This window comes from Mus caroli, chromosome 6 (genome assembly GCF_900094665.2).
Source record: "Mus caroli chromosome 6, CAROLI_EIJ_v1.1, whole genome shotgun sequence".
NCBI classification, from domain to species: Eukaryota; Metazoa; Chordata; class Mammalia; order Rodentia; family Muridae; genus Mus; species Mus caroli.
Window position 1 is genome coordinate 42,568,914 of NC_034575.1, and position 10,900 is coordinate 42,579,813.

At 43.7% G+C, this 10,900-nt stretch overlaps 1 non-coding gene across 1 annotated transcript; it reads left to right on the forward strand.

Annotated features, from left to right (window-relative positions):
- The first annotated feature begins 8,778 nt into the window (after positions 1 to 8,778).
- Trnac-gca lies at positions 8,779 to 8,850 on the forward strand. The gene has a single exon. It is a non-coding gene; the product is annotated as a tRNA-Cys (tRNA).
- The last annotated feature ends 2,050 nt before the right edge of the window (positions 8,851 to 10,900 follow it).

Below are 10,900 nucleotides of genomic sequence, written 5' to 3' on the forward strand. Positions count from 1 at the left end.
CAGGCTGGCCTCGAACTCAGAAATCCGCCTGCCTCTGCCTCCCGAGTGCTGGGATTAAAGGCGTGCGCCACCACGCCCGGCATGGCCATTCTTATTCAAACAACCATATTCCACTTCCTGGCACTCATAGGCTTGTAGCCATGTCATAATGCAAAACTGCATTCAGTCTAACTTCAAAAGTTCCCATAGTTTATCACAGTTTTAATACTGCCCAAAAGTCCAAAGTTTGCCAAGTAGTGGTGGTTCATGTCTTTAATTCCAACACTCAGGAGGCAGAGGCAGTTGATTCTCTGAGTTCAAGGCTGGCCTGGTCTACAGAGTGAGTTCCAGGATAGCCAGGGCTACACAGAGAAACCCTGTCTTGACAAGAACAACAAAAGTCCAAATGCAAACTCTCTTCTGAGACTCATAGTTAAGCAGCCTCTTAACTGTACCCTCCCCATAAAATCAAAAGAAAAATGTAGATCTCGTGCTTCTCACATAATGACACAGCATAGTCATCACTGTTCCAAAAGATAGGAAAGGGAGCGTAGTGAGGAATACTGAACCAAAGCAAGACCTAAAACCACTGGGCAAATCCCAAACTCTGCATCTCCCTGTCTAATGTCAAAACACTTTTCAGATCTCCAATTCCTTTTAGCTCTCTGTTGACTGCAACATACTTCCTTTCTCTTGGGCTGGTTCCGCTCCCCGTTAGCAGCTCTCCTGGGCAGGTTTCCAATGACTCTGTCATAGCCAACAGCTTAGAGTCTCCAAGGCAATCCAGGCTTCACGATTATAGCTTCATACGATGGCCTCTCTGGGTTTCATGCAGGGGCACCCTTGCTCCATGTGTGGCCTCAGTGGCTTTTCTTAGCCGTGGAAGAAGATTCCCCTTTTATGTATCATGTGCCAGAACCATGTGACCCAAGTGCTGACAAGTTCTGCTGCTGGATGGGTCAGAAACTTGGCCCCCTCCCTGAGTTACATTTGCATCAGCTTTCTGCTTTGAATGGTTTCCTTCACTGCTTAAGCCTTTTTAGAACTTTTTTTTTTTTTTTTTGCACAAGTTGAAGGTATATTGGGTGGGGTCTTGCCTTGCCTTTTACTTCATTTAGCACCAATCTTTTCTTTAAACTTTTTATTTCCTTGAGCATTGAACTTGGTTCCAACAGTACATTTCTTTGGCACCCCCCACTGTATATTTTATATTTTTTTCTTCCTTAGCTTGCTCCTTTATATTGTAGATCAGTATAAAAGTGACCATTAATAACCAAGTGACACATTAATATCAGGCTGTCATGAAATCTCATTTGCCAGTGCCACTAATCCAAATGTCTTCAGTTTAGTCTCAGGTAGATTTTTAGAACAAGGGCAAAAAGTAGTCACATTCTTTGCTAAATTATCATGCGAGTGATCCCTAGGCCACTTGCTAATATTCTTCCCCTCTGAATTTCTTGAGAGCTTGGCTTCCACAGTTCAAATTGTCCTCATCTCTGCCTTCCATGCTCCTAAAAGTATGGCTCAGTAAACCCTGATTAAAGCATTCAACTGCTTTCCTAATCCAAAGTCCCAAAGTACACATTCCACCAACAAGCAGCACGGGCATGCAGGCCTGTCACAGCAATACCCCACTATCCTGGTAACAATTTCTTTTTGTCTTAGTCAGGGTTCTGTTGCTGTGAAGAGACACCATGGCCAAGGCAACTCATATAAAACAATTAGTTGGTGCTTGCTTCGGTTTCAGAGGCGAGTTCATTATTATCATAGTGGGAATATGCAGTCTGGTGCTGCAGTGGTCGTGGTTGTGAGAACTACCTCCTGTTTCATAGACAGAGAGAAAGGGTGTTGCACTCTGGTTTTGGCATGGGCTTTTGAAACCTCAAACCTGCCTTGAGTGACACACTTCCTCTAACAAGACCACACCTCTGAATCCTTCTAATCCTTTCAAAGGGTTCCATTCATTGGTGACTGAGCATTAAAATATATGAGCTTATGGGGCCATTCTTATTCAAACCACTGCAATAAATAGTGGACACAATCATGTAGTGAGATAAGGGTCACAGTAGGGCTGTCTCAGTAGAGGCTCTTTATGGTCCTCATTCTATCCTCATTCTATGTTGTCCTCATCATGGTTCTCAGAACTCCTTCATTGTCCAATGAGGTCTTGGGAAGTCCACAACCTTCTCCTTTGATCTCATAGCTCATATCCACAGTGCAGAGATTTGTTTCCAATGTGGATACAGAAGGTATCTGTAGAGAATTTATTGGGCCAGGAGATGTCTCAAGCCTGAGTTTACTTTTTAGAAGTTACTTAAAACCTAGGATATAGAGGCAGACACCTGTAACCCTAGCACTCCTGTGGTGAGATGGGAGGCACAGAGAGAAGAATCATCCAGAGCCTGGCGCATACTGTCTGTCAGAGGAAACAACAGAAATCCTTTCCTCAAAACACAGTGGAAGGAAAGAACTGACTCCTGGAAGTTGTGCTTTGACCTCCATATGACTGTGGTTTATTTATGTGTACACACATACAGGATAAATGAATAGGTCTTCTTAAAAAAGGAGTTAGGCATAAGGCTTCTGTCTTAGTTACTTTCTATTTCTATGATAAAACACTATGACCAAAAGCAGCTTGAGGAGGAAAGGGCTTATTTTATCTTATACTCCCAGAGAACCGTCTCTCACTAAGGGAAATCAGAGCAGAAACTCAAGGCAGGAACCAGAGGCAGGAAGTGGAGAGGAAGAGGCCAGGGAGGAGTGCTGCTTACAATGTTGTTCTTCCAGGTTTTCTGAGGCTGCTTCCTCATTGCACTTAGGAAGTCAGCCTAGGGGTGGCAACACCCACAGTGAACAGGGCCCTCCCACATCAACCAGCCATCAAAAAAAAATGCCCCATAACTTGACCACAGATCAATCTAGTAGGGACATTTTTTCAATTTTTTCTTCTTCTCAAATGTCTCTAGTTTATGTCAAGTTGACATGAAACTAGCCAACATAGCATCCAGCTAAGGTCTTGTTTATAACAGGGAAATAAGATATTTAAGTTCTAAAGACCCTCATAGTGTAGTGTATGTAGCATACATCTGCTTCTCTGATAGACTGAAAAAGAATGGATATACAGACTTGTGAACAGAGAGTTGGGTACATGGGATTGGAGAAAGACTTCCCTGGGTTGTCTTTATAGAAGAATCAGGGCTGGTCTTACTAACTCTCTAAAGATAAGTAGAAACTTCCAGTCTAACAAGAGAATGTTGTGCATGTCTGTGACTATAAAAGCTGGTTAGTAGACTCCCATTGCAGGGCAGTGGACATAGCTCAGGAGGTAGAGCATCCAACTTTGGAACTTTGGTCATTGAGTCTCCCAGTTCAAATCCAGATGACTCCTGCCCTGTGTTTTTCCTCCCTCTTCACTTATACAGCTATTGTGTACATTCAATTCTACTTTTCTTCCTCTCAGATGACACCAGGTTCTGACAAGTTGACAATTAAAGCTAAGTAGAACACGAGGCTATGGCTAACTCCAGGAAAACAGAGTCCTACCAGTTTTACTTAGCATGGTGTAGATGAGCTATAAACACTCTTAACTAATCATAATAGAGAGAAAGAAAATTCAACTTAAAGTTGAGACATAAATGAATACATTTAAAAACCAAGGTTAGATGGTTGTACATGAATTCCAACTCTTACCTACAGAAATGTGTTAGTGATTTCTAAGCCTGCTTGTTTTAGATAAAGCATAGATAAAGCACTGATATCTATTTCCTTTCATAAGGCTAAAATTATAGAAGAAACAACCCAGACTATGGGAAGTGACTGTGTGTAGGTGGCAGGAGAGATACATAGAGAATTAAGAAGGTTTTTTTATGATTAAATTTTAAAGTAATATTTTTACCATTGAAAAATAATCGTGGAAGCTATTTTGATATACAGTGGACATATTTGTGTAGTGGGGAGAAAGTTCACAGTAGAGCTGTCTCTGTAGAGCCCCTCTATGGTTCTTCATGGTGGTTCTCTGAACTCCTTCATTGTCCAATCAGGACCAGGCAATGTATAGACTCTCAGGCTGGAGAGATGTGTTTATATGTAGGTACTGAAGACGTCTTGTTAGGCATGGTACCTTCTAACTGAGGTTTCTGTGGTGTTTAATATGAGGAAATCCTATAGTGGCTGTGGTATTTTATATATAGTATATGTCTGCTGTTCCCATAGCCTGGAGACCTGTGGAGAGATGCGAAGACATGTGAGCAGGGTAGAGCTGAGGACACTGAAGATTACAGAAGGATCTTTTTGGGTTGAGTTTGGAAGTATCCTGTACCAGTCTTACTAACTCTCTGGGATAAGTAGACATTTCCTATCTATTGTGGCAATGCTGTGCATGTCTGTGAGTATAAAGAGTGGTTAGCTCAGCCTCATAGAAGGGCAGTGAGATGTAGCTCAGGGGCAGAGGATTTGGTTATGGTTATTGAGTTTCCAGGTTCAAGCCCAGGCATCCCCTGCCTGCTGTTTTGATTTGGGTTTGGGGTTTTGTTTAATTACTTTCTTTTTTACTCATATGCGTCATTGCTTATATTCAGTTCTACTTTTCTTTCATTTATTCTCATTATGGTCCTTGGTAGAGTTGGAAGCTACAGGCCAGCCCTTGGACACATGTCATGTAGATGGGTAACTGTCTCCTATCTCTTTCTGTAGTTTGAATACCCCTCCTATTCTTAGCATCTGGCTTCCCTGTCTGTATATTTGTAATGTCTCTGAGTCTATTGATCTCTCAGAGAGTAGGAAGGGTTTGTGGTTGACAGTTTTTAGGTCAGAGAAGAGAACTATGCCCATAGCCAACTTCCCAGGAGCAGAGAGTAGCTAACCCTAAGGATTTTCCATTCTCTTATTGCCATATACAGCAGTTTGGATGTTGGTAATCAGACTTAGGGAGGCAATCAGCAAACCAGGTTTTCTCTCTAGGGTGGCTGTGTCCATGTGAGTTGCTTTCGCCTGTGCCAGGGCCACTGCATATTTCTTTCAATGCCAGTGGCTGGGAGCCTGGCTCATCTGCTCTCCAAGGGCAGGGAGGGATTCTGGAGTGTTGTTCTTGCAAGTGCCAACTAAGACACTGAAAACATTTAAGTGATAGCCCATTCTGTCATTATGGAAGGAGGGGGTACATGTCTGGGAGCTAAAGCAGGAGCCATGAGCCAACCCAGGACAGCAGTGTGAAATGAACTCGGGGTGTTCAGGTTGTGTCTTTCCTTTTCCTTGGTTGAAGGGTCCATTCAAGGACAGGCCTGGGAAGGTTTAGAGCTGAGGCACACCATCTTGCTAGTCATATCTGATGTTTATAAAAAGATAAAGACAGAAAGAATATGTTCTATGGGGGTGTGGTGAGGTATGGGGGACGCGGATGTCTCAGTGGGCCCATGCTGAGGCATCCCTCCACAACGGTATAGTATATAACAGAGTTTATTCAGGGCATAGGGAGGGGAGCTAGGAGAGTAGTAGAAGCAGAGAAAGGCAGAGAGGAGTAGAGAGAAGAGAAGTAGAGGCTGACCATGAGCATGTGGAGAGAGGGAGAAGGGAAGGAGGAAGGGAGAAGGGAAGAGCCCAAGAGGGCAAGAGGGAAGCAAGACTAAGAGAGGGAGGAGGGGGCAAGCAGCCACTTTTATAGTGGGTCAGGCTTATCTGTCTGTTGCCAGGTAACTGTGGGGAGGAGCATACCTGGCTGTTGCCAGGTAACTGTGAGATGGAGTTTAGACAGAATGCTAAGAATATCTAGCAGCTTCCAGAACACATGCCTAAGGGGTCTAAGTGTTACCACACAAAACAAAATTGAGCTAAGAAACACCCATTCAGAGGGGTAACAGCACAGGGTTAGAGTATTTGATTGGCCATCACAGGTCCGTGTGACTTAATCCAGTTATATTCTGTACCTATTGCTTTTGTCTATAATCTTGGCACTGGAACCTAACTTTCTTTCTCTACCAGGTGCTGGGATATAGACTGCCTGGAAGAAAGGAGGTTCCCAGGTATGGATGGGACCACTGCGAGTGGCTTTAAACTGTTTTCTTCTATGTGGACTTCTGTTTGCCTGGCCTTGAATATTTGTCTCTGTATGTGAAAGTGTCCCTTTCACACATGGAAGGACAAGGAGCAGATACTTCTATTGAGAAGCACTTGTGTCAGATAAAGTGAAACAAGTGTCTCACACATCTCTTTATTTAATCTCCTGTGGAAAGCAGGCAGGGCAGGTTTTTGGAGAAAGCCTGCATGTGAAGTACCAAGAGTTTACCAATGAACCCATGGATTGGGTCAAGGTCTGCAAACTCCCCATTTTAGTTTAGATAACTGGACATCTAGAAGGTTAGAGTGATCACTTGGTGAGATGGGGGAAGACTTGAAGAAGAGAAGGTTGGAGAAGAGAATCTCTGTGGTTTGGGAACTACTAAATGAGAAATGCTTGCTAAAGATGAAATGCTGAGCTGACATGAGAATATTGATTCAGGAGCGAGGTCAGGCTGGGGCCTTTGTCCCATCTGTGGTGGTGTAATGGAGAGCTTTGTGAGAGTGAATTTGCAATAAATAGGGGTGTATGTCTCACAGATCTAGAGGCTGGGAAGTCTGAGATAGAGGGGCTGGGTCTGCTGAGGGCCTTCTTGCTGTGTCTCAAAGTTTGTGAATGTTCTTTTTAGTTCTGTGTCATGAGAATTCATTTGGGTAATTCTCTTTAGTGAACATTTCTATAGTATTGGCAGGTATTTTTGTGAGGGGCAGGTATTGCCTTGATTTTCAAATTATTTATATTTTTATTATGAGATCTGGGCATGTGAACTTTTTTTGTTAGTTCTATGTCTGATGTAGACAGAGGAGGTAGGGGCAGATCCCAGGATGTGTGGGCCAGGTTGGGCCTGTAGGATGGGTGGACTTAGATGGAGTGAAGTCAGGCGGTTGTTGTGTAAGAAGTGTGTACTGATTCGAGCCTGGAGTTTCATGAGGTGTGTGGAGGGGAGGATCATGGAGGAAAGGACAAGGACACTGTATTGACTATTCTTGGCTGTCAGCTTCACTACATCTGGAATTAACTAAAAACTAAGCAGCTTGGTACATATGTGAGGGTTTTTTCCTTTTCTTTATTTTTATTTTATTAACATTGATTGATGCTTTGCATACATGTCTGTCTGTGAGGGTGCTGGCTTCCTTGAAACTGGAGTTATAGACAGCAGTAAACTTCCACGTAGGTACTGGGAATTGAACTCAGGTCCTCTGGAAGAACAGTCAATGGTCTTAACCCCTGAGCCATTGCTCTAGCCTCAAGAGTTTTTCTTAAATCATTTGAAGTGAGAAAACCCACTTTTAATATGGATCTTAAGAGGTGAGACTTTTAAGACCTTCTGCAGGCCTGCTCATCATGTGGATGGATAGCTGCCTCCCATCTTTTCTTATACACTCAATGTTCCTCCCATTCTTATCTGTCTTCCATCTTTCCGGATATTCATGTTTTCTCTGGTTCTGTTAGGGTCTTAAAGAAAAGAATTCTTCTGGGATTTTTCCAGGCGCAGCAGTTATAGAGGGACTTTGAAATCAACTCAATACATGCTAAGACCAAGTTCTTAGCACAGAGAAGATCTATTTGCCCCAGAGGGACAGAGGGCAGGGGATAAGTCAGGAGATAGAGGACAAGGGAGAAAGGGAAGGAGTAAGGGAAAGGAGAGTAAGAAGATTTGTCCAGGAGGAACCAAAAACTGTCTCTGGATAGAGGGGAGACGGACGAGGCTCATGGGTAAATGATGGTTTACAAAGCCAAGATGGGGGGGCTGCTGAGATTGCTCAGCAGTTAAGAGCACTGGCTGCTCTTCCAGAGGTCCTGAGTTCAATTCCCAGCACTGACATGGTGGCTCAAAACCATCTATAAGGGGACCTGATGCCCTCTTCTGGCCTGTGGATGTATATACAGCAGATCACTCATTCATTAGATAAGTATAAGCAAACAAACAAACAAACAAACAAAATAAGGTAGGATGAGCTATATAATTTTAATTGGCATGTTACTTAGGTGAGCCAAATGGGGTTTTTGTTTGTTGGACTTCAATACTTTGATAGCTGGACCTTGGTGGTTGACCTCAAGAGGAGGAAATAGACCTTGGTGGCTAGCTTTAGAAATTTAATCTAATGGTTTTTAGAAAGGCAGAGGGAAGCGGGGAGAAGGGTAAGGACTGCCAGAACCATGCCCACCACACTTGAATTGGCCAGAGTGTCTTCACTGCCAGTGTCCAGCAAGAAAGGAATGTCTATCTGGTGAAACAGTGCTCAGAATTAAGGAGACAAATCATAGAATCTGGTTGTCTATGTAGGATGGACATCTTTTCCCCTGAGAGCTTCTCTCCCCCTTCCAGAGCCCACTGCTCACTTGTTTCACCCTCAGAGGCTAAAGACTGGCTGAGCTGCTGTCCCTGGCAGAGAGGGACTCTGCAGTGATGCTGCTGACAGTGCTGATAGGGCCCTGTGTCTTCAGGGAAGGAAGAGAGGGGTGTCTCGGGCTCAGGTGGTAGACAGTTGGCCAGCTCAGGAGCTAACCCAGGACAGCAGTGTGAAGTGGGCTTAGGGTCTGCAGCTGCTCTGCTCCTTTTCTTGGGTGATGATGCTATGCAAGGATGGGCCTGGAAAGCTGCAGAGCTGAGGAAGGCATCTCACCAGTCAGGTCTGGCAACTTCTGGAAAGTAGGTCTGTGAGCATCTGTAATTTAACTTTATAGTCAGCCATAATATATGACCACAGAGATGTAAATTGTAAACTGTATACACTAATATCGATGGGGGTATAGCTCAGGGGTAGAGCATTTGACTGCAGATCAAGAGGTCCCTGGTTCAAATCCAGGTGCCCCCTTATTTATGTCTGGTTACTGACTTAACATTCATCTCAGGCAGGCCACCAATGATATTAGAAAGTTTTCATTAGCTGAGGTCTCTAGAAGAATCAGTGTTACTATGTCCCCATTTACTGCTGTGGACTACATTCTCAGCCACACTATAATTAGGGTACATTAATACAATGCACACAGATCTCTTATCTCTGCTGAGTCCTGTCTACCTTTTAAAAATATTTTATTTTATTTTTGTAACCTCACCATCTGTATTCTTTCCCCCATCCTTACTGGGACAATTAGTTTTAATTGTCAATTTGACACAATGTAGACTCACCTTGGAAATACAGTTTCAATGAGCAATACAGTATCTAGTTAAGGTTGGCCTAAGGGCATGTCTGGAGGGGATTGTCTTGAGGACTAAAGCAATAGATGTATGAAGACCCAGCACTATTCCCTAGGCAGGGATCCTGGATTCTGTGAGTGTACAAAGTGAGCTTAGCACTGACAAGCACGCATGCATTCATTTTTCTCTGCTCTTAACTATAGCTATGGCATGACTAACTTCCTGCTGCCTTGACTTCCCTGAAATAAGAGACTGTAACCTGAGTTACATCAACCATGTCTGCCCTCACTTGTCTCCTTTCAGGATATTTTTATCACAGCAGCAGAAGTGAAACTAGAACACACTTTTTCCCAGTGCCCCTGATTCAATGAGCAATGGTCCAGTGTGGTCCAGAGGTGCCCACTGAATGATGAACTGCATTCTGAATTTCAAGACTCTGTTGGCAGGCTAAGATGGAGGTGGGCAGAGTCTGAGGCTGTGCTATCATAGAGAAATACTACCTGGGCTGGAGAGATGGCTCAGCCATTAAAGGCTAGACTCACAACCAAAAATATAGGAGAAATGCTACCCGAAGTCAGACTTGTAGGAGGCAGAAAACATCAGCAGAGGATTGCTGAACTTTTTACAGTCACTAAACTCATGAATATCAGCTGTTTAGGAGCTGCCAGAGGAGAGTTCTTTCTGCTTAGGAAAATGATTTGTTCCTTTTGTAAGATTGGTACATTAGGATGTCACTGAAACATCCACTGGGTTGGCTGGTTTGATTCCAAAGTAGAGGACCTACAGGATGCTCACTGCTGGAAATATACTGAAGGAATAGTATTGAAAGTGTGTAAAATGGCTGTCATGATGACCCAGTAGGATACATATGAACTTGCAGAGCTGAAAGGCTGTTACAGAATAAAGCGATGACTGTGTGAGCTATTTGTGACAGGCTGTCCTTGTCATAGATTCTATGAGGAGGGCTTGACTTCCCATGGAACTGATGGTTCATAAAGAGAAGCCAGAGGCAGTGCAGATTGAACTCTGTTGTGGAAAAAGTGAAGCAGATCTCTCCATGGCAGGAGACCTCGACTAACTCAGTTCCAGGAGAGTAGAGAACCCAGAACTCAGAGCCTTCCCATTAGACACATCTTGGCAGTGTAGCTCGGATGCTCCTTGTGAAGACTGCTTTGACTGAAGTGATGCCAGGTAAATTCTCTTACATGGAAAAGGGCATCCCAGAAAAATGAAGCCTGTGCCACAGAAGCCTAGTGTGTCCAGATCTGTGTCACTGCTGCTTCTCTTCATCTACAAACCTAGAATTGTCCTCTCTCTTTGGTGTTCTGCTTACCATCACCTCCAACACTGTCCATCCTAGGACCCTAGGATGCAAACATCAGCTATCAATCATAAGAAAGGGTGCCATCAATGTTTAATGATCTGTGTCTATTTCAGAAGTTCTTAATTAGTTGCTCCATAAACCTGATGTTGTGGAGGGATATCCTGAATCTGAGGCTGTTATTCTGACGCAAAGTCAGTGGGTCACTTTGTCCCACTCTCCCCACTGTGCATCAACAAACCCTATCCTTCAGGTTTTGTTTTGATTTTTACATTTTACTTGTGTGGCTGTTTTGTCTGCATGTATGTCTGTACAACACATGGTTTCCTAGTGCCCAGAGGAACCAGAAAAGCATTTCAGACCTCCTGGACCTGGACTTAGAAATTGTTGTGAGATGCCAAGTGGG